The 21,152-nt window shown below is 43.7% G+C and overlaps 1 protein-coding gene across 5 annotated transcripts in view; it reads right to left on the bottom strand.

Moving 5' to 3' along the window:
* TRMT9B (tRNA methyltransferase 9B (putative)) overlaps positions 1-20,284 on the bottom strand; it is a 71,695-nt gene extending 51,411 nt beyond the window's left edge. For 3 of the 5 annotated variants that reach the window (XM_025476515.3, XM_035699752.2, XM_025476825.3), the window contains exon 1: positions 19,081-19,234. The gene's annotated coding sequence lies outside the window, so the exon portion shown is untranslated. Of the gene's footprint in view, positions 1-19,080; positions 19,235-19,262; positions 19,329-20,001 lie in introns of those variants that run through there. The other 2 variants (XM_049094617.1, XM_025476534.3) reach the window with 2 other exon arrangements.
* Between the last annotated feature and the right edge of the window lie 868 nt (positions 20,285-21,152).

Here is a 21,152-nt window from a genome sequence, read left to right as displayed (position 1 = left end):
ACAGATCTGTACCCCATCTCTCCAGGGGCCTACCCCGGTATCAGCACTAGCTGACAGGGGGCCCCCTTCTCAGAGGTCTTGATCCTGACTCCACGGGCCCCCTCTGAGCTCCCAAGGTCTGGTCCCAGCTCCAGGGCCCTCCTCCAAGCTGCCAGGTTCTGATAAGCCCATATCCCTCTTCTAGTTCCCCCAACACACAGTGGCAATGGCAGTTGCTTTTGCTGTCAGACCCTATTTGTCCCACTTCGCATTTAAAGCTCTCTAACCTCGGTTTAACCAGTCCCTTCTATCAGATTTCCTGTACAAACCTAACTAGTGTAGTTTCCGTTTTTCGGACCTGACCCTGGAGTGGTATTACTGTATTTTTGCACTTGTGTGCAAAAAGTGAAAACAAGCAAAGTTCATTTCCACATCCTGCTACCGTTGTTTATGGCCGGCCTCACCCATGTAGTTGGTAAACACCACAGAATCAGGAGTTTTGGGTCCACTGACATAGACACATGGCACTTTGAACACAACCAGGCAGAAGGCAGGTGCCTGTCATCTTCATTGGATAAATAGGAAATATTTAATGCAAAGATAAAACACAAAATAAAATAACCTCGGTCATGCAAATAGGCTTATAATAGATAAACATTATAACCACATGCAAGTATATTCAGGGGAAAATAAATAGTGGATCTCTACTCTGAAATTCTTAACAATATCTTTTTTCTGCCTTTTTCCCTCCTCATTGTCTTATTAAGCAATTTTGTAAGTGGGGGTTTCTCCAATTTTTTTCTTGTACGTTAGGACCTGTTATCCATGAGATAGTCATTATTTATTTGGTCTTCAACCACTGTTCCTGGCACATAGCTCCTAAAACCTTTGAACTTTATTCTAAAGAGTCCTAGGGATATCTTTTGTTATAATAGGTTTTTTCCAAGCAATTCCTAAAATAGCTCCAGAGCTGAAAGGTGAAATGAGTATCTTCTGTTATTATTCAATACCAAGCCCCTTTCACCCACATCTGAGTTTATGTTAATGAGGTGACCTTTGGAAAGCCCCTAAGGATGGGCCAGTTGTCAGGGGAGAAGAGGGTAGGACCTAAGGCCCATCCCCCAGACAGACCTCCAGAGCAGTGAGAGGGAAGTTCAAACATCAGTGGCCAATGATTTAATCAACTGTGCTTCCATAAAAACCCCAAGGGTGAGGTTTAGAGAGCTTCTGTGCTGGTGGACAAGAAATGCATTCATGTTAGGAGGGTGGCATACCTCAAACTCTAAGGGGACAGAAGCTCGGGGCCTTAGCGAGATCCGGGCCTTGCCCTATGTACCTCATCCGTCTGGCTGTTCCTGAGTTCTATCTTTTAAAAATAAACTGAGACTCCAGTAGGTAAAGTGTTTTCCTGAGTTTTGTTAGCTGCTCTAGCAAATCAACCTAATCCAAGGAGGGGGCTGTGGGAACAGCTGATGTATAGCCAGTCAGCAGCGCAGGTGACAAGCTGGCCTCGTACCTGGCGTCCGATGTGGGGGAGAGGCAGCAGTCTTATGGGACAGAACCCTTCACCTGTGGCATCTGAGGCTACCTCCAGGTAGATGGTGTTGCAAGCGAGTGAAATTGTAGGGCGCCCGGCTACTGGCACTGAATCACATGGTGTGCAAGAATCTCCACATGTCTGGTGAGCAGAAATGAAGCAGTGAGGCAGTCGTGTACTGAGAGTAGAGAGTACAGCAGTGCGTTTTGCCTTTACATTCAGTCAGTCAGTAAAATAGCTTGAAAACTGAGGCTTGAATGCATGAAACCTCACTAATAAAACTTCAGAAGAAGAACTCAGAACATTCTGGTGTGACGAAAAATGCTAGAGTGTATTGGGAGAACCAAGCCCAGGCCTGGGTCTGTCAGTGGCGCATTACCTTGTGCAAGTCACTCAGCTTCTCCAGGTCTCTGTTACTTCCTCTTAGATGTAAAGTGCCCTTCCTCTTTTAAGACTCTTATGTTCACATGGAAATGTGCTTTAATGTCCCCAAAGTACAACATAACTTTCAAGCATTGGCAGCCTGTGCCAGACTTGAATTTCTTCTTATGCCAATCCTCAAACACATTTCCCCCACTGGACAAGTGTATAGTGGCTGACAGTGGGCAATCTAATAAAAAACTTTGGTGCCAAGTCCTATTCCACGTTCCAAATGAGGTTATAGTTTCCTGTAGCAAATACTTTCTAAACTCGGCTGGATTTTTTTAAGATCCCAATCTGTGGAATAGCGTTAATATTGACAGCTGTGGTAAACGTCTAACACACTGAAGTATATTGCAAAGCTCAAAAAGGACTAGGTGAGGGCAACCAACTCTTCTATTTCAATGATGTGTAAGGCTGGGTAAGGCAGCGGGCAGGATGTGAGCAGTGGAGCTCACGCTCACGGGGAAGGAGCCCTGCACCCAAGGCAGAGCCATCAGTGTGCTTTGGGAAAGTGTATAGTACTAGGTGGAGTGAGCTACTGTCAACCTGCTCTCTTTACTGTCTTGTGTGATAGAGAATACAGTACAATATAAAAATCAATCAGATGCTACTTTAGATATAAAAAGTGAAGACAGATTACAAACAGGATTACATAAAAAATAGATCTCAGAGCATAAAATTCAAGGACAGTGAAAGAACAGACAAGTCTGCTTACTAATAACAGATGTCTGCAAACATTAACAGTAAATTTTTTTGTTGTTTTCATACAATTCTATTCACAGAAGTAAAATATAGTGTCTATATATATATATAGACACACATATACATACAGACACACACATATATATGTATACACACACACAAAGTATATATAGGTAAGAAAATGGAAAACCAAGTACTACTGGAATTATCACCAGGAAAGAACTAATGGTAAGGGATTCTTAGTATCAATTAAGGAGCCTAGGATCCCAAATAATTCTCTCTTTATATATAGAGAGATCCCAGATGGAAATCCAGCTATAATCCAGAGAGGGAGGGAGTTTGGTTTTCCATATGGAGGAACTGGCTTCCATGCTGACTCTCTGTGACACTGGTCAGGTGAGGCCAGCATAGTTAATAAATGGCACGGTGTACACCCATCATGCCGCAGCTCTTCTGGTAACTAACAGGCGTTGTTAAATTGGAAAGTGTGCTTCTGGTGTCCCCTGTGAGCACCCAGAGTCAAGCTTTCTGGACTGCCTGTCCTCACCATCCTGAGGATTGGTGCCTCCCAGAAGGCGCAGCTGAACACCGAGTCAACATGTGGCCATCATTTCACACCTCGAAATGTCACTCTGTCCAAGATGCCTCTTAACCTGACTGCAGTTCATTAATTTAGACCTCAGAGTAGAGAACATGAAGAGATTTGGATAGTTAATTAGAAGCTACAGTAGCTCTCCATGACAAAGATATCAGAAATTGATAAAGGATCAATGTTTGCTTATGAGAAGAAGATTCCACAGAGCAAGCCTATGGCTTTCTAGATTAAAGGAACAGAAAGCAGGAAAATCTGCTCATTTTGTTCCCCTTCCCAAGCTCCTCTTCATCAAACAGGCAGCCTCCCAGGAAAGTCACAGGTCTCTGCAGACCTTGACAGTTTCTTAGTGTGTGTATGTCTTTTGTGATTTGGAGAGCATCCCATTTAAAATAGAAATTCGGGATCCCTGGGTGGCGCAGCGGTTTGGCGCCTGCCTTTGGCCCAGGGCGCGGTCCTGGAGACCCGGGATCGAATCCCACGTCGGGCTCCTGGTGCATGGAGCCTGCTTCTCCCTCTGCCTGTGTCTCTGCCTCTCTCTCTCTCTCTCTCTGTGTGCCTATCATAAATAAATAAAAGTTTAAAAAAAAATAAAATAGAAATTCATCTTTATCACTTTTTTTTAGAAGCTGTATTACAAGGTACTAGAGCCTATACAATAACGTGTAACAATGCTTCACAACAGATTCAAAATTCGTTAATCACTTAGTCCGTTACTGCTTTCATATCGACTACTTTCATATTTACATTTCCATTGTAAAATGGAATTAAGGTGGTGTTCTAAAAACATATTTAATACTCTGCTGGCATTCTAAGTGGATGAATGACTGTAATTCTACTCTGAGAGTGACAGTTTCCATACTTAATTAACAAGAGAAGTTGAAAACTCAGGAGGCTTTGCCTTCCCTGGAAATTACTGATGTTAAAGGGCAGCTTTCATTAGAAAGGAATACACTTAGGTCTAGTGCATTAGTGCAGAAAAATTAAAATAATCTACGTTGGTCAAATGCTAATAGGAAAAATTTGTTTGAATGTCAGTTTCTCCACCAGAAAAACCTCCGGGGTGAGCAAGTCATCAGTGTCATTGTTCCTAGGACCTCACTGTGGTCTGATGAGCTTCAGTCTGTGTCCAAGGATTCAGATAGGGTGGGAGTCGAGAATATAACTTTGAAGTCCTAAGATGCAAAGGTCAAACCTAGCTCTGCCACTGCCTTGTCCCATTTGTTTCAGAGACTCTGGGTGTTTTTTAACATATGCTTTTGCCCAGCATACTAGTATTTAATTTAAACGATCAAGGATTTCAGGGCACTGCACAGATTTTTAGATGGTCATTTCAGGGAGAAATCAAATACAGGAAATAATTTACCTAGGACCCTAGAGTGAGCCAGTGTTTGAACATGGAACCCACAGAACATTCCTGCTTCTCAATCCAATTTTTCATGTACTGTAAGGTTTATTTTCATGCTACCTAAAATTGTACTACTTATACCTCCCATACCTCTGGAGTATTAACCATCGGTGTGTGTCCTGATGAAGAATGTTACGTGATCCTAAAATGCCTTTAACGTTATATGAGGATTCTATTGTTGTAACGTAAAATCGAAAAGGAGACTGTAAACGAGGTAATGAACATAATGTGACCTCTATTTCTTGCTCCTGAGATCTGGGGAAATGAAGCTTTTAGCCCAACTCCTGAACAAGCAGGCTCAGCTCATCTCTGAGGGAGGACTCCCCTCATCAACCACTGAGCCACCCAGGCATCCCTAGAGGTCAGTTTTAATAAAAGCCTGTATTTTGGGACACCTGGGTGGCTCAGCAGTTGAGTGTCTGCCTCCGGCTCAGGGTGTGATCCCAGGGTCCTGGGATCAAGTGCTGCATCAGGCTCCTTGCAGGGAACCTGCTTCTCCCTCTGCCTATGTCTCTGCCTCTCTCTGTGTCTCTCATGAATAAATAAATATTTTTTAAAAACCGGTATCACATAATTTAACATTAAAATTCCTGAGGTTGATCAAGGTATTATTTATTTTAATGACTTTTATGGAAATCTTTCTAACCTAATACACGTATTTTTGATGCCTTTCTAAATAGCCTATAAATGACTTGTTTTTAAATTGGTAACATAGAGGCTAAGTATGACAAAGTATTAAAGTAGAGTGATGCTCTCCAGGGCTTTGTAGAGCGTCTGCATTTACACTGAGTGGCATTAGGCTTTGAGTGCTTCTTAACCGTTTCTCTGTCCTCTCCCACCGTCGGCACTTTTCCCTCTGTCTTTTACTCAGCCTAACAGAAACCAGACAACTAAATCTTTTGAGATCCTGCCTAAAATATGAATGAAAGACCTTTGGGTCATCAGAGGGATCGGTCTGGATAAACCAATTTGGTGCCATCTGACTACTCTTATGTCTTCTTGGTTCTGAGTTGTGATCTGGATGCTGGGACCTCCTGCCAAGGCCCTGGGTCCTGGCCTTCTGACTGGCAGGCTTTTGCTTTGTAACCAGAGCTCCCTGACACATCTCCTTGCTGTGTCTGCTTCAGTGCTAATTCTGTTTCATTACCTGAGCTCCTAATAGCTGGGATCTTGTTGCTTCTGTGGTCTGCAGCAACCCATACCTGCTTAGTACCTATGAAAACTGATGAGTGCTAGGGTTTGAATGTTTACATCATGCACAGAGGCTTTCCATTCCAAGTAAGTGCCACAATTATGAAAGCTGCACACAAGTAGGAAATATGCCAGCTAAAAGAATGGTCTAATTTGCAGGCAGCTTACATTGTATTTTGTAAGAATATGTTTGACATTTTAAGCTTTGCTATGGCAGTAAATTGTACTTCTTCTAGCAGCAGGAGTTATTAAGTCTGTGCCCAGAATAAACCAGACTGTTTTGAAAAGTTTAATTTTTTTCAGTTTTCATACCTCATTTTATAACTGTGTTTGTCTCTTCAGAGATAAGCCTATGAGGAGATACAGTCTATTATTTCTAATTTTAAATAATAAATGCCATTTTATAATCTCCTTCAAAAAAATATGAGTTCTGACTCAAAACTAAAAATAAATAAGACAGGTGATCCCTGGGTGGCTCAGCGGTTTAGCACCTGCCTTCGGCTCAGGGCGTGATCCTGGAGACCCGGGATTCAGTCCCATGTCGGGCCCCCTGCATGGGACCTGCTTCTCCCTCTGCCTGTGTCTCTGCCTCTCGCTCTCTCTCTGTGTCTCTCATGAATAAATAAATAAAATATTTTTAAAAATTTTTAAAAATAAAAATAAATAAGACAAAAGATTTAACCTGAAGCTCCTACGGCTGATAGAAGTATTTCTTGGTGATGGCCATCCAGTATGTAATGGGATCTAGGATGCCATCTTCATGGTCTAAATGTTTGTGTCTCCTCCCAAATTCCTATGTTGAAGCTCTAACTCTGAATGTGGCTGTATTTGAAGCTGGGGCTAACAAGGAGGTAACTAAGGTTAAATGAAGTCATAAGGGTGGGGGCCCTTATAATGTCCTTATAAGAAAAGACACCTGAGGGTCACCTGCCATGCTCAGTAGAGATTGTATCTCTTAGTCTTGGGGTTGAGTTCAAGCTCCACATTGGGCGTGGAGCCTACTTAAAAACACAAATCCAAGCAAAGACACTGGAGAACGCTCTCTCCATGTGCACACAGAGGAAAGGTCACATGAGGGCCCAGCAAGAAGGTAGCTATATGGAAGCCGGAAAGAAGGCTCTTACCAGAAAATAGATTGGTGGCGACCTTCATCTGGGACTTGCCAGTTCCAGAACTGTGAGAAAATAGACATCTACTGGTTAAGCCACCCAGTCTGTGGTCTTCTGTTATGGTCACCCACCCTAAGACACCATCTATTTTGTAACATGCACAATTATTGTGCCAAGAAAGTTGATGACATGCCATCAACGGTAAGATGCACCCCGATACCTATGATGTTAAGACATGAAATGTTTTAAAAAATTGAAATACAATATTTTAGAAAATTAGTTTTTAAATAACACAAATCATGAAGATGACAATACTGCCTTGAGTTTTTTCACACAGCTTTTTCTTTAGAAAGGCCAAGAGTTTTCTTCAGTCACCTGATCTCTGTTTTACGGCCTCCTAAACTGTTAGAAAATTAGATGCTGCAGAGCTCATGGATGAGAAAACTCGAGCCAAAAATGGGCAGACAGATATAAAACCAAAGCTTAAAGTTGTATCGTTTGCACTGAGAACCTAATTCAATTTCCCCAGAAAGCCTGAGATGTCTACAAAACAGTGTCTTACCAGGGCCAACTCTGCTCCTACTTCACTAAGAAAATGCAGATTTCTTCATTCTCTCTCCATGCCATCCCCAAGTCTCCTACAACCCTTATCATCCCCAGGATTGTCAGATGCCTCTCAAAGACCAGCATCTCTCTACTGATGTCATCTTTCCTTGCCTTGGGCCCATCCTCTCTCTCCATCTGCAGCCACTCCCCTGTCCTAAGAGCGGCCTGCGTGCCTTGCCTACCTCCTTGTCCTTTATCTCAACCCATGGCAGCCTGCCTGCTGTAGAACACTGCTCAATCTCAACAGTCCCTCCAGTTTCCCTGCCACAGGCTCCTAACACTAGGTTTTATAGCAACATCACAGTTTTGAGAAAAACTGTGGTTAAATTGCACAGGATGGTGGTTCTGCTGGCACTTCAAGGACAGCGACAGACCAGAATATACTCTTTCTGAAGCATCTGGTCACCCAGAAGGCAGGAAGCCTTGCCCAGACATTGCTGCCCAGGTGAAGGACCCCGATGCTGAGCAAGACACAAGACAAGGTGGGTATAAGGACCAACAGAAATAGCATCATGCTGAGATGGGGATCAAGAAAGACGTCAGCTGTATGTGGAAAGATCTTTAAGTTCTCTGTCACAGTAGGTGAAACCATGAGAGACTCTTAACCATAGGAAACAAACTTGGAGTGGTGGGAAGGGTAAGGGGTGGGGCAATGGGGTAACTGGGTGATAGACATTAAGGAGGGCACGTGATGGGATGAGCCTGGGTGGTATATGCAACTGATGAATCACTGACCTCTCCCTCTGAAACTAAGATGACATTGTAAATTAATTAACTGAATTTAAATTTAAAAATCAGAATTAAAAAAAACAAAAACCTGATGCCACTGGTGTCACTTATAAATACCTAAAGGCCAACTGGTAAAGAAAAGAAAACTATATAAGCTTCTTAAGGACTAGAATCCACACATGTACTGATTCCACAAGTCCAGAGGTCCAGCAAACCACACTGCAGCCTAGTTTAAATAAGCAGATCCAGGAAAACAAGGAGTTACTTGGTCCCCGCTTTGTCTAAAGCAGCTGTTGCAGAGAGTATTCAATAACATGTATAAATGCTTTGGTGATTACTATTTGCCTACAATAAAAATTTCCATGTCAAAACAGAACACGGTTTTTTCTCCATTGTTTTATTGGCCAAGTATTCTTTGATGTCCTGTTTCAATGGATGAATCATAATACCCAGCGCACTGGGAATCATTCAAAACCCCAAACTGTGTGGTTAAAAGTTTACAAGCTGACAGTTGAGTCAACGAGGCATACCTTGCCTACAAGCCAGAGAGCCAGCGTTAAGCTGATCTGCTTTTAGCTGCACAAGTGGTGGGATTTCTAGTAGTTTCTGCTGCTTGGAGATTCACTATCATTGTGAAGTGGTATGCTACACATAAAACCAACAATTTTATGCCAGAATGCATCAACTCAATGAGAATTAAAAGCTTCTGGGTGGACGTACTGCCGATACATTTCAAAAGGTCCAATTTTTCATGAGTAGGACAGATTATAAGACAAAAGAGCATAAGTTACTTTGGAAAAAAAAATCCAGCTCAACATTCTGCCTACAGGTTTCTACATATACCGCATATCTGGGTGTGCATGTGTGTCTATACAGCTTTTCTAATGTGTATGGTCTGGTGCGGTTTGCCATAGCTCTGTAGGAATACAGCATTCCTTGCTAGAAATACAAGAGCTAGGTGTGCATTTCTGCCCACTTGGGTGCAAATACTCAAGACCTTCCTGCAGAGGAGAGCCAACACGGAGAATCCCAGCAGTGTAGCAGTGCGGAAAAAACGATGGCAGACAGTTGCTGGGACTTGGTGAATGGCTGGGCAGCTTCAGGACCCACATCTTTTCTGGTGTCAGATGTGTCGATGGATTTCATGGGTCCAGACCCAAGTCTTTAACTAATATGGAAGGAAGTAGTTTTGCTCAGAAGTCTGATTGTGTGCATCTTCCTCCCCTGCTAAGAGCTTGAGTGAAAAACCTGCACCCAAGGTACAGTGTCGCTGATTAGATGTTTCAGCTGGGAATAGATGACAGGACTGCTTTCACTTCCTTGCTTCATTGGCTTGGAGCCGTGTTCCCTGAACTTGACGTGCCATCACCTGGACCCCTGCAGGTAACATTTTCTACATCTTCTATTCTAGCACCAGGTGAAGTATGTATTAATTTTTTAAGACACATTTTATGCAATTTTTAACTAACATCTTGCATTGCTGTGGGACATTAGTTAAAACTGATGAACCAATATTGATGTATTATTATTAACAAATGTCCATAGTTTATATTAGGGTTCACGCTTGGTATTCCTCTGTTCTGTGGGTTTTGCCAAATACAAGATGTCACATGTCCATAATTATAGTATCATTCGGAATAGTTTCACTTTTCTATTATTGATCTCCTATACTCCCCGCCCAAGAATCCTGGCAATCACTGGCCTTTTTACTTAGTCCAGACTCATATAATACTCTTTCCAGGATCTCATATAGTTGGAACTATACAGTATTTAGTCTTTTCTGACTGGTTTCTTTTACTTAGCAGTATTTATTTAAGATTCCTTCATTTCTTTTCACAGCTTAGTAAATATTTTCACCATTGAATATCATTCTATTGTATGGATATACCACAGTCTATCTGGTCACCTACTGAAGGACATGTTGGTTATTTGCAATTTGGGGATGTTTACGTTATAAACACGTGTGTGCAGGTTTTCATGTGGACTTGCCCGATAGTATTTCAGTCCCCACTGATACAGGTGTGGTCTGATGAGAACAGACCATGGGTACTATTCATTCTGAAAAGCTGTAAGACATTCACTTTGGGTCCAATTTTCTCAAAGCTCCTTAGTACCTGTGGGGCTGTCAGCTACCATTTCTGATTGGCGATTAACCTCTGCTGATGTATTTTCTGAAACATGGTTATTATCAGTGACCAAAAATGTATCCTCAAGGCTGCTGTTACAGATGAATTCGTTTCTTTATTGACTCCAGAGAGGGTTGACATCTGCCACAGAGACACAGAGGGAAATGTGGCAATTCCTTTTTTGTTCCAGACATGTCAACATTACTTCTCAGATCTATAAATCCCTAGTGGAAATAAAGTGCTTAAAATTTCACATGGTAAGTTATATTTTGATGCTTCTATTTCCATGAAGGGATTATCTAAGTTCAAATCTTATGTACCAATGTTCTTGACATTGACTTTCTGATATCTTTTATAGCCAAAATAAGAACATTCTTCTCAGTATCCAGAAAGTCCACATTCCCCTGTAGCCTGTCTCCTTTCAGCTCAGCTTCCACATCAACAGATGGTGGTTAGTTCTGTTGCCCGTTTCCAGGAAGTTCATGGTCTCCTGTGTTACAAAGATGTTCTAGGTCACATGGAGCCTACTGTTGTTCAATCTCATGCTGTTATTTTCTGGTTCTTTATGCTGCTGAAGGCCATTCACTTGACTCAGATTCTGACGGTCTAAATGCCAGCCCTTTTTCCTTAGAAACATCTGTGATCGATGCATCATGGTAGTGGAGACAGAAATACTGGCTTCCTTTCTTGTGTGGAGATGGAATTTGAACCCCTAGGTGCTTTTTTTAGCAGGCGGTTTCTTGAAATTGTCTGTATCAACTGATTTTTCTAACGAATTCTGTAGAGGCATAGCCAGACTCCAGTCTAACAGAGTACTGTATTGAAATAGTATGACTGGAAAGATTCTATAATGGAAAAGAATGTTCTTTTTCCCTCTATTTTTAATTTCTCCATTTAAAAATCAATATTGTGGGTATACATCTTAAAGGATGGAAAGAAAAGGCTCACAGACGTATGTGTACACCCATGTTCATAGCAGCATTATTCACAAGAGCCAAAGGTGGAAGCAACTTAAGTATCCATCTACAAATGAATAGATTTTTAAAAATGTGGAAATAAATACAGTGGAAAAATAGTCATCATTAAAAAGAAAGGAAACTCTGAGACATGCTACAACATGGATAAAGCCTGAGGACATTATGCTAAGTGAAATAAGCCGGTCGCAAAAGATCAGTTTATTACTCCACTAATGTAATGCACCTGGAGTGGTCAGATTCACAGAGACAGGAAGTAGAATGGTGGTTGCCAGGAGTGAAGGGAGTAAAGGGGAGAGGTGAATGGGGACTTACTGTTTAAAAGGTACACTTTCAAGAAGGCAAGACGATAAAAATTCTGGAGATGAATGATGATAATTGCACAACAATATGAATATACTTAATGCTTCTGAACTGTATACCTCAAGATGGTTTAAATCTACATTTTATGTTATGTATATATTACAACAATTTTTAAGAAATTAATATTGCAGTTAACGCAGTAATGTTACACAACCCAGTATCTTAATCTTGGGTGACCATAAATCCTGGTTGTTTGCCTCTGTCCCCGTTTCTGCTTCTTTTTCCAGGGCAATCGCTAGTAGTGCCCCTTTCACTCTTAAAAGTGTCCCAGATTGAGCAACAAGTCATCTGGTCACTCTAGATCTATTTCACAATTGCATATATCATTGCATTGACATTTTCAATTTGTAAATGTCTTAACATTCAGGATGTGCTTGCATTTTCTCAAATACTCTATAAATTCAATGTCCTATAGAATATTATGGGTTCTGATCTTTTTTTTTTTTTTTTTGAAACTTAAAACAACATCCATTTATTCACAGTTCTGTAGGTCTGAAGCTTACAGGCTGAGTTTCCTGCACAGGATATGATAAAGCTGAAATTAAGATATTGGTCAGGCCAAGCTGTCACCCAGGGGCTCTGGGGGAAAAGTCTACTTCCAAGCCCATTTTTGGAATTGAATTCAATTTCTTGTAGTTGTAGGATGGAAGTCCCTGATAGCACTGAGGGCTCCCTTTCCTTGCTACCACCCTTAACATTTTTTAATTCTGAACGTTGACTAAAGTACCATAAAGCAGCCCTCTTTTCTTACAAACTCACTATGTCTTTAAACACTAAAACCCTCTAACTTGTGGCAAGCTCACTTCAGTTTCTGTAGGTGAAAGGGACCAGATAAAAGGCCCAGTCCAAGAGAGTTGACATTTTTTTGTCTCTTTTTTATTTTAGCTGCCTTTTTGTTGTTTTGCTATTATTAAAAATATCCATAGATATTCTTTGAAGTCAGAAATATGTCTGTGTTTCAATTAACTCTGCCTTTTACCTGACCATGAGAAAATCCCCCACTTGTTCTATGAGAAAACTACTGTTTTCCATACTGATGATAAGAGTACCTATTACCCACCATAACCCTTTCTTACTGACTCCCCCAAAGGATCCGTCTCTCAAAGGCAGAGCCATCTATCTTTAGCTCCCAGCAACAAGAACCACCAAAGGAGATTCTTGACATCCACATCTTGAGTCAGTGACTAAACAATCATTCAATGATGTTCAAATACTAGTCTTGTTTATCCTCAAATTTTGCTTTAAAAAATAAACCAAAAAACTATGCTTTCTCTACCCACCTCCTGCTTCAACTTAACCCATCAATGATCTAACTAACCAGAGAGTGAGTTCAGATTTGGATGTTCTTCTACTTTATAATACATGGAAAATTGAGAGATTTTGATTTTCAATCCATAAAAGGAATTGTGTCCTACAGCTTAATCTGCAACTAAGCTCCATATAGCCAAAGATAAGAACTCATCCTCCTTATCATCCAGTGGGAGGCAAATCCAGGTTTCTCTTTTGCATGTTTACTCAAAAATGAATGAAAGAGATAAACTGTGGGAAGGGGGAATCAGAGATCATAATGTGTTACCATAACATAGATTAATGCTACTTACTTTCCCTTACAATTAATCGAATAATGTAAATGAAATGAAATGAATGAAAACCGTGTAATATTAGATTCAAACAGTTCCCTCCTGAGAATATACTGTAAGTGGGGCTTAGGTGGGGGCTCAGGATGGAAGACAGTGGATTGGTCTTGAAGCCACATTTACAGAGCAAGAGCACTGTTTTGGTGGCTTGAGTGGAGGGGCTAAACTCTTGGTGTCACCACTGGACTTGGAAGAACATATTCATATTATAGTGTGGTTGACCCCAGGAAGCATTTGTAATTCTGCATTTAAACTGCTTTCATCACCTCCTAGAGACGGTATCTCAATGGAGTGTTGCCTTTTGAGATGAAAAAATTAATTAAAAATAGGTATACGTCATAGAATGACAAATTCACTGAGTTACGCCATTTGTTTCAGCTACTCTGCTCTCATTTTCTAGCTCCAAATATCAGAGGCAAATATAAAATGGCTTCATTCAATACGCAAGATTCATTCCTAGATGTGCTAATGGAATTTCTGACTGCCGATAAATGATAATTTATTACACAGCGATAGCAAAGATTCAACCACATTTACTTTAATGGTTAGCAAAAACAAACAAACACAGAATCTAACAAGCACTGGGGTATGAAATATGTGATTAGAGTCAATACTCCAATTCTAATCTCCAAATAACAGGTCATTTCTAACTTTGTAATCCTTAAAAAAAAAAAAAAAAAAGAAAAGAAAAAGAAAAAAACACCATTCAAGTTATAGAATTAAGAAAAATTCGGTACAAACACAGATACATAGATAATGCATCAAATGAAAGAGCCAGCCCACCAGGAGCTATTTCTCTTATGAGACACCGCATTCTCCCTTTGTAGCACTATGCATTAAACGTAGGCTGTCTGGGACTTTGGTGGGAAGGACTTTTTTAGGTATCAATTCTCCTGGTATTTGACTTTGATGACTAAACCGAAACAAAGGAATATTATTTCACATTCAAGCAGAACCACATGCCGAGGCAGGTGCTTGGTAATTTTTAGTTATTTATTTGCCTGATGCTTTTTCCAGCAATTTCGACTATAATGACTATAATATCCATCTGTTTGAAATGGAAATTGGTTAGCAACTAGATCCTTTTTGGATTCTTACAATATATCACCTACCTGCTTAGAATGAAATATGCCACCTAAGGCTCTGATGAAATACATTTTAAATATGTGCAAGACGTGACGGGGTGTCACTCCGCATTCATTCCAGTCTCCTCCAAGGGTGAAATCCTCCATCTGGGAGGCTGGAAAGGTGTAAACTACATTTCCCAGAATTCCTTGCAGCAAGAGCCTGGGCACAGATGAGCTTCTGCTGATGAGCTGGGTGAGAAGGGAGGAAGAGGATGTATAAAAAATATATGTTTGCAAATTTGTTTCTGTTGTTGGTAGCTGTGTTCAGTCACTGGCTTCCTGGGTGGAGTGGCACTTCGTAGCAGCTTCTCTGATCACTGTGCTCTTGATTGTCAGCAGCTCCAGTGGTGGCCCTGATTCCCAACCTCCACGTGGTGGCAATGATGGCAACAGCCCTGGGGGCCCAGTTCAGCTGTGCTGTCTGGGTGTCATCCCTCAATCTCAGCCTCAGCCCTTTTCTCTCCTTTCAGTGGCAACCTTTTCTTCCAACCTTCCTACGAGCACCCAATTCCCATATGAAGTCCCTTTCTGCTTACAGTAGTTAGGGTAGTTTCTATTCGCCACCGCCTCCAGGTACAGGGAAGAAGGGACTGATGAGGGCATTCAGTGCACAAAACAGCAGGTCTGATGCCTGGGGATAACTGCAAGAAGGAAAGAGCTTGTATCCCTCTGACATCTGCGGTTATCCATGAAGAACAGGAGAAAGGTCAAGGGCCATGCCGTCCAGAACTACCCAAAATGAGGCCAACACCCTACGGACTGAGGTTAGAGCCAAAGCATAATTATAAAGGCTGAGAACTAATTATGGGGACCCCTAGAGAGAGAAAGAAACATAAAGGAAAAAATGACAAAGGATAGAGGAAGGAAAAAGAAGGGAATAGGTAATAACAGTGAATAAAACCATGCATATGGGGAAGAGAATCAGATACCAAATCCTTCACTGAGTTTGCCTGGATGGTGCGGGAGAGCAACCCATCGAGGATGCATGCTGCTTCCTGCCGCCACCCCGCAGGCCCATGTCACATTTCCTCAGAGCTGGGCTCAGGCTCCTCACACACAGACTCAGGAGGGCTTTCCAGGGGTGAAATACAAGTGAATCAGTCCCTACAGCTCCTGAATAGATATATAGATTCAAACTGGATAAATAGGCATATTTTGTGTATTTCCCGCTCTGCTCTGTACATGTATAGAACAAATAGATTTGCAAACATGTATACAGGAGAGCTAGAAACATGTAAAATATGTATATTAAACTAAGATCTATTAGATTTTTAAAAAGAAAATTGATCCCAATGGTTTTAAAGTCGGATGATGAGTAATGCAAAGAGCTGACAAATGAGTCAGTTATGGTAAATATTGGTTTAGGTTCTGATCGACTTTACAAAAATGATTGTAAATATCTTTTTTATAATTTAATAGTCCTCTGAAAGCCTAAAGTAAGTTGTTTACACAAAACAAGAGTTCTACTAACACTGTAATCTTTAATATAAAAGAAAAGAAAATGTGTCTCACAGGCTGGGCCTACTGTCCCTGCCTCACTGACAACATTGCCCCTTCTTTGAAGATACCTGTGTTCTCTTTGGCCGGCCCCTACAGTATACCTGCACATGCAGAGTCTCTGCAGGGCCTCAGCCTTACATATCAAAGGTTCTTTCTTCCCCAAGAAAGGACCATGCTTTATAACCCCAACATCACTGCCTGAAGCAAGCATTCTTAACATCCCTCCCATCACAGGTCAAATTCCCTGTTTCTGCCCTCGACATCTTGCCTGCCTCCCACTGAGTGCAAGGATAATTACAGATTTACTTACTTATTACCAGCAGACATGTATTTTATGAGAGGTGAGGCCTGTTTTTCTTGCTATTGTATTCTGAAGGTTTAGCATGGTACCTTAGGTGCCTAAGCAATGCTGAAGATTGAAAAGCTGAAGGAATGTCATTGCTGCTTCATCTCCAAAGTCCGAATACACAGACTGCAAAATATGTAACTGTCCTCGGGGAAACTAGGAATTATTATCATTTTACGAGGACCATACTTCTAATGGCATTAATAGAAACTAGCCAATTGCATGTTTACATTCTATTTTGGAATTTCACTCAGTCATCTCTCCCTCCCCTTACTATCTCATCATTATTTCCAAAAACCACCCACAGGAAATCTCTTTAACCCAGATAGGCCAAAGGCCTGTCTAAAGTGGAGGATATGCAGGTTTGACGGGGTGAAACTCTTGCTCCCAAAGGACACTAACTACTAGGAGTCTGGTGTATACTAAGTGTACCAGGACAGGAGGATGACCCATTTACCTCAGCATTCAATGCTACTGTCAGTACACAGCAACCCCTGCATAGCCCCCAGGAAATGACATTTAACTCAACACATTTTGCCTTGTAGGACTGCTCACGATGTGCTGACTGCACACTCGACATTCCATATAAATTATTCCATTTGCTTCTCACAGCCACATCAGGAAGTCTCATGATGGCCATTTCACAGATGAGGAAATGGCTCAGAGATGGGATTCACTCCAGGTGATCCAATGCAACCTCTAAATTCCCTCTGTTGAGTGGTTAGAAGTTTGCCTGGACGGGAAGTAAGTACCCAAAGTGAATGATGTCAACTCCTTTGGGATACCTGTTAGCCAGGGGCTCTATGCTAAGTTCTCTCTTAGGACATCAAGAGAAGAAAATCTCAAAAGCTGAAGCGCATTCAGCTGGCCATTTAACACTATACTTGCAGACCTTCCAGGGACCAAACTATACCAGAATCAGGCTCCATTTTTATTCTTTCAGTCTGTTCTTATTTTAGGATTGACTGATTGATTGAATTAGAGACTGTGAGTCAGGGGAGGGGCGGAGGGAGAGAATCTTCAAGCCGACTCCCTGCTGAATGTGGAGCCCTACCGAGGGCTCCATCTCATAATTCTGAGATCATGACCTGAGTGGAAACTAAGAGGTCGGCCGCTTAACCAACTGAGCTACCTAGGCGTTTGTTCTTAAATAAATCCCCAGCATCTTAAAACTTTCAAGCCAGTCATCTCAGAGCACTTCCTTGTTTACTCACAAGTAGAAAGGAAGGTTGCACAGACAAGTGCGGACAGCCTCATCTCAACAACACATTAGACCAAGAGCTAAATCGCAATGAGAGCTTGACTCAATTCCTATTTAAAATACACACCAGGACATCACCATGCAATAAATACAAAGATTTAGTCGTACGTTTTTCTCAACATCAAGGTCCTGTATATTGCCAAGCTTATCTGGTCCTTCCTGCCTTCTTCAAAGCAATGATGAGGCTTCATCATAATGTGGTTCAAATTTTGGATACCAGTTCTCTAAAGGTGCACAGGAATTATTCACAGTGACATGTCTATAAGTATTCACACATCCACCTGCCAGAAACACTATAAGCATTAATACCTTCTTTAGAGTCCTCTTAATCCCCAGTAATATTTGGCTTTAGAAAAATCCACATAAACAGAGACTTAAGATTTATTGGGAAAACACCTCTGCCTCTCCATTTGCAAACAGAATTAACCATCCATAGTATTTTCAATTTCATATCCCACCGGTAAGTAAAATTTTATTAAAACCTTGAACTACCTTGGTGATTTACATGTATTCAAACACACACTCAAAAAGACAAATTATTTCCGGAGAGCATCATTATGGCAATTGAACCTTTCTAGAGACATGCTTTCTCTGGAATTAAAAGAAGAGCCTATAGAGAGCTTCCCTTCTCAAATCTGTCCAAAGGCATTAATAAAGCAGTAGCCTCTGGAACGGTTCCCTTAGTGAGGAGATGCTTTCCAACTTGTCAAGGGTCTCCTTTAGAAGAAGTCAATGTGCAATCAGTGGCCGTCAGGGAGTCACTTTCATTCCTCTCAAATGATCCTCCCCTCTGAGCTCCTCCAAAGATCCTTCACCAACACTGGAGAGCCCTTTACACCGCATTTTCCATCAGGCATCAAGGACAGAAAAACCTACAGTCCTCCCTTCTCTAAACTTCAAACCAAATTAACCATTCATTAGCCAGTAATGTCAAGGATTCCACAGTCTGATGAGTCACACGAATAATATTACATTTAGCCACCACCGAAAGGAGGAGTTCAATGTTCAATGTCAATCGTTGCCTGGAACGCTGCTAATAATCCAAACGGTATAGACGTTTTCTAGCTCTTTGCCCACACGAAATGTTCAATATACACAAAAATTCTTGCATACCAACCGATATCAAGCTTTGCACGTAGGTGTTTACAGGCTTCCCCTCTCTCTACACGAAGCGTTTGTGTGCTTACAGTATTTACCCCTAGGAGCCCAGGGGGCCCCACGGCGTGCGCCTATGGCAAGTATTATGCAAATCCTACCAGCGCGTTTCGAAATTCCTTCTTAAACTGTATTTCTGTCACCGGCTTTGACTATTTCACTAAGTTCTTTCAGGTCACCCCCAAAATATCGTGACAAACTTTCTGGCTTTAAGTCATCTCAGCTCACCGCCTCCTGCTAGTTAAAAATCAATCCCCAAGTGGTCGCTTCTACAGGGAGAGAGACACGCGTGCACCCCCTGAATACAATGTTCACCTTGAGGTCACCCAACGTGTCCCCCGCAGCTCCGAGCTCCGAGTCCCCCCGGTTCCCAGCCGAAGCGCGCCCCGCAATCCCCTAGCGCGCGGCAGGCTCGCCTGCTTGGGTCACGTCTAAGTTTCCAAGGTAAACAGGTCACTCCGGGCGACTGGAACGACAGAGGAAGGGCGGGAACTCACCTGGGCGGCCAGGCCCCCGACGCGGGGCCCGAGCGCGCCTGGCGACCCGCCGCGCCCCCGGCCCCCGCGCCCCGCGCCCGCGGCCCCAGGCTGGGCAGGAGGCTCCCGCCGGGCACGGTCGGGGCACGGTCGGGGCGCGGGCGGCGCCGCGGAGCCCGGCGGTTGCAATGCTCCCCCGAGCCGGGAAGAGGCAGCCGCTCTCGCATCCGAGCCGGGGCCCTGCCGGGTGTGACCCGCACCCCTCGACCTCCTTCGGCGGAGCGGGAGAGCGGAAGCAAGAGGGCAACCCGGACGGAGCGCGCGCGGGGGAGCGGGGGCCGGGAGCGCGTGCCCGGGGGGAGCGCGCGCCGGCCGAGCCGCGGCGCCGGGGGAAGTGGCGGCGGGGGCCCCGGCGGCCTCGCGGGCCGAGGCTCGGCGGCCGGCGCTCCGGGGCTCGGGGCCTCCGCGCGGGCGCCGCGACAGCAGCGGGGGGACGGCGCGCGGCTCCCCGCCCCCGCCCCCGCCGCCTCCCCGCCTCCCCGCGCCCCCCCACCTCTCCGGAGGCGGCGCTTGGGCTCCGGCGCTCCGGGCGCCCCCGCGCGGGGCGGGTGACGGCCTCGGAGGGCGGCGGTGCCGGGGACGGCGGCGACCTTCCTGCCTTGTGCCCGGGCTCTGGTCCCGCGTCCTCCCGCGGGGCGCGCCCTGGGTGGGAGGGACGCCGCGGCGAGGGCACCTGGCCGGAGGCGCGGCCGCGCAGTACCTGGGGCGGCTACTACGTGACGCTTCAGCGCCGCTTCTCGCCTCGGATTCCCGCGACCACCTGCTCCCAGGGAGACGATCCCGTGGATGCGATGACCTAAAATCAAGGGCCTTAAGTCCAGGGGGCCAGTGCCCGAGTCCCCGGGTCTTTTTCGCTGAAACGGGGTGCCTGACCCGTTAAGAGTTCTGCAAAGCCAGCCCCATCAAAACAGCATCCAGCGGGAGCGGGATGGCATCTGGGTTAGAAGTCTCCGTGCCAAAACCCGCCACCTCGTCCCCCACCCTCAGCCCCGCACGCCTTCTGGCCTCTGTAAACCGTAGGGCTTCAACTACGCTCTGCCAGGCCCTTAGCGTGATAACCGCAACCCCTATTGCAAACAACCCACTGATCACCAGAGGCCCGTGTGCTTGTAAAAAAAAAAAAAAAAAACAGCACGTGCCCGATATTGAAAAATTAACATATTTAGTAATTGCTGTGTTGCCCTTTGTGTATGAAGCTGACGTGCTCCTGATTCCAAGGAGGAGGGAGGGAGCTTCATGTTGAGCTGTTTTCCGGGCACGGTCTTTTTGTGGGGACCCTACTACAGGGCTCGCATAGACACTGGTGTATTTAAGATGCTACTAAGAGGGTAAGTGGAGATGCGCACACGCAGTTTGTGATTCTGAACCTGCTAGAGCAACAGTACGTTGGGGGTAGGGAAGGGAACCTTTGCCTGGGCATCTTTAGCACCATGTCCAGGATAATCAAATTGACCTTCCCTTTTTCTTCCTTTTGCATTTAAAAGGGGAAGAGAAAATCAGGAGTCTGATTTTACATGTTCTTCTTGAGCTGGATGCCAGCCCACTGAAGTGCCACTGCTCATTTTTATTTCTATTCAATGGAGCTACAATTGCAATACGTCCTTGAGTGCAAGATATGTACTGGATACTGTGATGTTCCTTGCCATCTTCTAGCAGTGCCGTGGGGGACAAGGCACACCTAAATCAGTATAGTGACTTACACACAGTGGAGGCCTAATAAATATTTGTCAAGTGAATGGGGTCTCAACAAACTGTGATTTTTAAAAAGTGCCCTGTTTTAAAATCTGTGGGAAAGCATGAGGGAAATCAGTTATAGGTGACGTGGTCAGGGAAGGCATCCTGGAGGGGGCG

This window comes from Canis lupus, chromosome 16 (genome assembly GCF_003254725.2).
Source record: "Canis lupus dingo isolate Sandy chromosome 16, ASM325472v2, whole genome shotgun sequence".
Taxonomy (NCBI): Eukaryota; Metazoa; Chordata; class Mammalia; order Carnivora; family Canidae; genus Canis; species Canis lupus.
Note: the sequence above shows the minus strand (reverse complement) of the source record. Positions and strands in the feature narration are given on the sequence as shown.